This window comes from Pteropus medius, unplaced genomic scaffold (genome assembly GCF_902729225.1).
Source record: "Pteropus medius unplaced genomic scaffold, Ma_sr-lr_union100, whole genome shotgun sequence".
NCBI lineage: Eukaryota > Metazoa > Chordata > Mammalia > Chiroptera > Pteropodidae > Pteropus > Pteropus medius.
Window position 1 is genome coordinate 6084870 of NW_024344241.1, and position 7150 is coordinate 6092019.

At 38.2% G+C, this 7150-nt stretch overlaps 1 pseudogene; it reads right to left on the minus strand.

The window, feature by feature from the left end:
• Window positions 1-4884: 4884 nt before the first annotated feature.
• Window positions 4885-5460, minus strand: LOC120607702 (60S ribosomal protein L9-like; annotated as a pseudogene).
• Between the last annotated feature and the right edge of the window lie 1690 nt (window positions 5461-7150).

Here is a 7150-nt window from a genome sequence, read left to right on the forward strand (position 1 = left end):
CCTTACCCTAACAAAGCCTTGGCCCTGCCCCAGGACTCAACATTTTTTTGCACCCCTTTCAGTGGAGGGAGGGTGCTCGTTTTTGGATAGCCTATGTACTCCAAGGTTTGCATGTTACCTCTGGCAGACCATAAGCTCTCCCCGCTTGTAAACAAGGCTGGTACTGCTCTACCACATGATCATTTCTGTCCTTCAGGGCCATCAGTATTCCTCACCATCCCTTTTCTCAGTCACAGAGATGTTAATTAACAGTGTGATCTCTTTCCCTCCAATAACATTTTGTTCTCCTCCTTTTCAGCCACCCACTCCCGTGGTCACACCTTTGACTCTAATTATCTGAAACTGTACCAGCTCCAAATAGTTAAACCAAAGATACCACCCTCTGGATGCAACTTCCAGTTCTTACAAGCTCATTCGCATATTGATTCTAACAGTACATAAGTAAATAAATAAATAAATATTGTGGTAAAATATACACAACATAAAATTTACCATTTTAACCATTTTTACGTGTGAGTTCAGTGGCATTAAGTATGTTCACATTGTTGTATAACCATCACCCTAACCATCTCCAGAACTTTTCAATGTCTCAAATGGAAATTCTACCCACTGAATGCTAAATCTCCATTCCCCCAACTCCAAAACCTGGTAACCACCATTCTACTGTGTCTCTATAAGTTTGACTACCCTAGGAACCTCGTACAAGTAGAATCATACAGTGTTTGTACTTTCGTGACTGGCTTATTTTACTTAGCACAGTGTCCTCAAGATTCATTCATGTTGACTGCCAGTCAAGATGGTAGAGTAGAAAAACACTGAGCTTGCTTCCTGTCATTACTACATCAAAATTACAACCAAATTATAGAACAACCACCCTTGAGAACCATCTGAAGACTAGCTGAACAGAACTCCTATAATGAAGGATATAAAGAAGAAGCCATGTAGAGACTGGTAGGAGAGGCAAAGACGCAGAAGGAAGGGATGGTCCTACACCCACACACGGCAATTAAGAATCCAGAGGAATATCTTTGATGCCGAGGTTCCCACTGAGGAGTGAAGGGTTCCAGCCCCACACTGGGCTCCCCAGCCCAGAGTACCAGCACCAGGAAGGAGTCCCCCCACCAGATGGCTGTGAAAATCAGCAAGGACTCAGTCCAGGTGAGAGAGAAGGGGCAGCTGGAGTCCCAAGTGTCCTCTTAAAGAGCTTGTGCATGAACTGCCTTGCTGATGGACTCACTCACCCCCAACTTCAGTGAAGGGACAGTAGTTCAAAAAAGCTCCAGGAACATACAGGGAAGAACTAAATCATCTGGCTTCAGGGCAAGGGCTGGAGAGAGAGGCAGCTCTCTCCAGTGCTTTCCTATGTTTCTTTGTGGAGCATTGCCTTTTCCAGCATACAGGCACAGGCAGGCACCAAGGCTCCATTAACTTGGCTAACACCACTCTTTCTCCACTCTGGTGAATCTCTGAGACCCTGCCCCACTCAACTCATGTACCCAGCAAGAACATTTCTGAGGCTAACTTACACAGAGGCCAGCTTGGTCCTGAGCTGCAGACTTTCCTAAAATCCCTCAAAGTTCCACAAACCCCAAACTAGAAGCAATTGGCCTTGGCGTGCCTCGTACCTCTTACTCGGTAGCCCCAAGCCTGGCACCAGTGGTAGCCAGGCTCAGTTCACAACATAACAACTCCCAGAAGCCTACAGGCCAAGCATAGGCAGCTACCCAAAGCAGGTCATTTTGTAGCTTTTGCCAGGTGGCCCAGGCTGGACACAGGCAGCAGCTGATCTTGGCCTGCACCAGAGACCTTCCTGAGAGGTCCCAGAACCAATACACCCAGTGGCTGGCTTCAGACTATACCAGAGCACCACCCAATTAGTGCCACAAATGACATACTCAAATAATAGACTCAGCAGGCACCTGAGACTCGCTAAAGTGAAATTCGATCTGCAAATCAGACACCACACAACAGCTTGTCTGTTGAAGTCATGGCCAGTCCTCACAACCAAGTCAACCCCACACACTGACATGCCAGCAGCGATCAAGGCTCAACTACACCATGAGAACACACAACCCACACAAGGGATACTCCCAGAGCATCTGGCTCAGGTGATTAAGGAGACTGTGCCACTGAGCCCCACAGGACACCTATTACATAAGGCCACCCTGCCAAGACTGAGCAATGTAGCAGATTTACTTAATACATAGACACAAATACAAGGAGGCAGCCACAATGAGAGACAAAGAAACATGTCCTAAATGAAAAACTAGGACAAAACTTTAGAAAAAGAACTAAACAAAATGGAGACAAGCAATCTACCTGACACAGAATTCAAAACACTGGTTAGAAAGATGCTCAATGAACTTAGGGGAAGAATAGATAATCTCAGTGAGAACTTCAACAAAGAGATAGGAAATGTAAAAAAGGAGATAGAAAACATTAAAAAAAAGAACCAGTCAGAAATGAAGAATACAATAACTTAAATGAAGAATACATTAAAAGGAGATTAGATGAAGCAGAGGATTGAATCAGTTATTTGAAAGATAAGGTAGCAGAAAGCACCAAATTAGAACACCAAGAAGAAAAAAATCCAAAAAATGAGATTGGTTTAAGGGGCCCATGTGATAACAACAAGGTAAACAACATTTTCATCATAGGGGTACCAGAAGAAGAAGAGAAAGAGCAAGGAATTGAAAACCAATTTGAAGAAATAATGATGGAAAACTTCCCTAACCCGGTGAAGACATAAGCTCAGGAAGCACAGAAAGTCCCAAATAAGTTGAACCCAAAGAGGCTCACATCAAGATACATAATAATTAAAATGCCAAAGGTTAAAGACAAAGAGAGAATCTTAAAAGCAGCAGGAGAAAGGCAACTAGTTACCTATAAGAAAGGACCCATAAGACCATCAATTGATTTTTCAACAGAAACTTTTCAGGCCAGAAGGGATTGGCATGAAATATTCAAAGTGATGAAAAGGAAGGACCTAAAACCAAAATTGCTCTACTCAGCAAGGCTATCATTTAGAATCGAAAGAGAGAAAAAGAGCTTCCCCAAGATAAAGCTGAAGGAGTTCATCATAACCAAATCTATATTACAAGAAATGTTAAAGGAACTTCTTAAAGAAGAAATAAAAAAATTAAAAATATGAATAAGAAAATAGTACAAAATAAAAATGTTCTCACTGACAAAGGCAAACAAAATAAAAGCATTGATCAGCCAACACTAGTAAAGCTAATATGAAGGTTAAAAATTAAAAGTAGACAATTGTGTAATTAAAATATTAAATTAAGGAGTACACACAAACACACACATTAAAAGAAAAGATAATGACAAAAATGTATACATGGAGGAGGTGAGTGAAAATGGTACTGATTATAGAATGTGTTTAAACTTAAGTGACCATCAACTTAAAATAGACTGCTATAAATATAATTTGGCATACAAAAAGCACAAACCAAGAAGTATACAAGAGATACACAATAAATAAAGAAAAAGGAATCCAAACATAATGCTACAGAGAGTTAACATACAGAAGAAGAGAACAAGAAAATAAGAAAGGAGCTGCAAATAACTACAAAAACAATCAGAAGACAATTAATAAAATGGTAATAGCTATATACTTGTCAATAATTACTTTAAATGTAAATGGAATAAGTGCTATAATCAAAGACAAATGGATAAAGAAGAAGTGGTACATACATACAGTGAAATATTACTAGGCCAAAAAAAATGAAGTCTTACCATTTGCAAAAACATAGATGGACCTAGAGAGTATTGTGCTAAGTGAAATAGTTGGACAGAGAAAAACAAATACCAAATTATTTCACTTATATGTGGAATCTAAAAAAAACAAAAAAACAAAATAAATGAACAACTAAGACAAAAGCAAACTCATAGATGCAGAGAACAAACTGATGGTTACCAGATGGGAGGCGATTCGGGGGGCTGGGTGAAAAAGGTGAAGGAATTAAGTGGCAGTTACAAAAAAGTTATGGAGATAAAAAGTACAACTTAGGGAATATGGTCAATAATATTGTAATAACTATACATGGTGTCAGGTGGGTGCAAGACTTACTGGAGGGACCATTTTGTAAATTATATAAATATCTAACCATTATGCTGTACACCTGAAACTAATATAATATTGAATGTCAACTGTAATTGAAAATAAAATTTTAAATTAAAAAAACAGTTTATTCATATTGTGTCAGAATTCCTTCCTTTTTAAGGCTGAATAATATTCATTGTATGCATGCACCACATTTGGTTTATCCATTCATCAGTTGACGGACACTTGAGTTTTTCCCACCTTTTGGCTACTGTGAATAACAGTGCTATAAACATGAATGTAAAAGTATCTTGCTTTCAATTCTTATGGGTATATATTTAGGAGTAGAATTGCTGAATCACATAGTCACGCTATGCTTAACTTTTTGAGGAACCACTAAAATGTTTTCCACAGTGGCTGCACCACTTACATTCCCACCAATAATGCATAAAGTTTCCAATTTCTCTATATCCTCACAAACACTTGTTATTTTTCTTCCTTTTTTCTTCCTTCTTTCCTTCCTTCTTTCCATATTATTCATTCATTCATTCATTCATTTATTCATTCATTCATAATAGCCACCCTAAAGGGTTTGAAATGGTCTCTCACTCTGGTTTTGATTTCCATTTCCCTAATGGCTAATGAGATTGAGCATTTTTTTATGTGCTTACTGAACATTTGTTTGTATATCTTTTTTGGAGAAAGACCTATCCAAGTCCTTTGTCTTTTTTCAGCCCTACTTTATATATGACTTTTGTTGTATCTTTAAGATATCGCACATAAGTCTGAGGAATCATCCAACAGCTTGTTTCCGTAGTTGGACAATTTAGATCTTATTCATCAGCCTGCTGAACAGTTTCTTTTTCAGAAACATAGATACTATCCAAAATTTTTCTATCTTTGTTTTTAATTTTTGTGGCTTCTTGAATCAAAACAGCTGAATTTGATACAAGTTCAATGTCATTTCCTTAAAGAATTAACTCATCTTTCTGGGCCTGAGATATTGAACAAGCAATGTCTAACTTCATCTGAACCCTGCAGATGTATTTTTCACCCACGAAATTTTGGCTTTCAACAGGAGAACCATTCTCCTGAATAATGACTTTGAGGGGGAAATGAGCATACACAGACCTCATCTTATAACCGAAGCCCAGTGTAATACCCTTGATCATGTTCTGTACATGACTACAGATAGTGCGAACAGTAGCCATTTCCTTTCTATTTCCCTACCATCTGTCAACCTGGAGCCTCTTCTTTTTCTTTCCAAAGAGACTGAGTTCTACACTGATGTAATTAAAGCTCCCTTGCAAGGTGCCCTTGGGGCCCTTCACAATAACTGAGTGTCCCTTCAGAGTGATGTCAACATTTTCTGGAATATTGACAATCTGATTGCTAAGAATGGCCTTCATTCTCACAGTAGATGCAGTAAAGAACACTTTGCCCATATTTCAGTTGGGTTGTCTTTTTTGTTGTTGGGTTGAGGGATATATATATATATATATATATATATATATATATATATATATATACATATATATATATATATATGTATATATAACTTTTGTACATCAAAGAATGCAATCAACAGAGTGAAAAAGCAGCCCACAGAATGAAAGAAAATACTTGAAGTAATATCTCTGATAAAGGATTGGTATATATAGTCTGGATACTTTTGTATGTAAATATCCAATTTTCCCAAAACCATTTGTTGATAAACTGTCCTTTTCCCTTTGAATGGCCTTGGCATGTTTGCCAAAAATTATTTGACCATATATGCGAGGATTCTACTACATCAATCTATATATCTGTCTTTATGCCACTATCATAGTACATTGATTACTGCAGCTTTCTAAGTTTTGAAATCAGAGAGTGTGAAACCTCCAACTTTGTTCTTCTCTTTCAAGGTTGTCTTTGCTATCCAGGATTCCTTAAGATTCCATATAAATTTTAAGATGGGTTTTTCTATTTGCAAAATTTTTCGACTTATAGAGTTCTTCCAATCTATTAACCTTCTTCTTCAAGTTCTTTTCCGTGGTCCATTATTATTACTGCTTTCTTGCAAGTATTTTCAACTCTCTTGTTCCTTTCTCTTTTTTTCACACAAGCGTGGGTACCAAATCAACTTCCTTTTCTTCTCCGTCTACCTGAACTAATGCACTACTACAACAACAATTATTGCTACCCTTGTCGCTGCTATCATTATGATAATAATAACAATTGATACACACTGAGTGCTTGCGATGAGCCTGACACAGTTATAAATGAGTGAGCACATTTAATCTTCTTATTTCAGTAGAATATTTCAGAAAAAAATGGCACACTGGTGCCACTACAAATTTATAATCATTATCACAAATGAATACTCATAACTGCCCTATAAGCCTACAGTTTTTTCCAGTAGCTGACTTTCCACTCTCCAAAATGATTATTTCTTACCTTCTTCATGTTTTCCAAAACATCACTTCTCCACATTCTTTTCCAGCTGATGACTTTGTTTCATACTCCATTGAAGAAACAAACCATCATAAGGAAGCTCCTGCTACCAAATGCACAGACCTATTTACATCTACCCTTCTCTTCTTCTCCATTCTTTGTGGGCTAGAGTCTCTCAACTATGATCCTTCTACATTGATCAAGGGAAACTTAGCTAGGAAAATCATATGGAAAGTGAGCCTGAGCTGGATCTGGAGGGATAGGTAGATGTTAGATAGACTGAGAGGAAGAATAATTCCAAGTGCAAGGCCTGCATGAGTGAGCACTGAAGAAGTAGGTGTTCCCTGATCTCTCTACCTCATCCATGGGTCTCAGCTTAAATGCCATGTCTCTAGCCTTTCTTAACCTCTCCATCAGACCAGTTCCTCTTGTTCTGATGCCAATTCTTTGACACCGAGTGTCCTGCAATACTGACACTAATTACCTGGAATTAGTGTCAAATCCCACACATTAGAGGACACAATCTCACTTTATATGGCAGCTGCTCTTTGGGGATCCCCAAGCTACCCACACTTCTGTCTGAATTAGCTACAGATTCAGGGGTTTCTACCACCTCTCTTTAGGTTTAATAATTTGCTAGAGTGATTCACAAAACTCAGGAAAGTG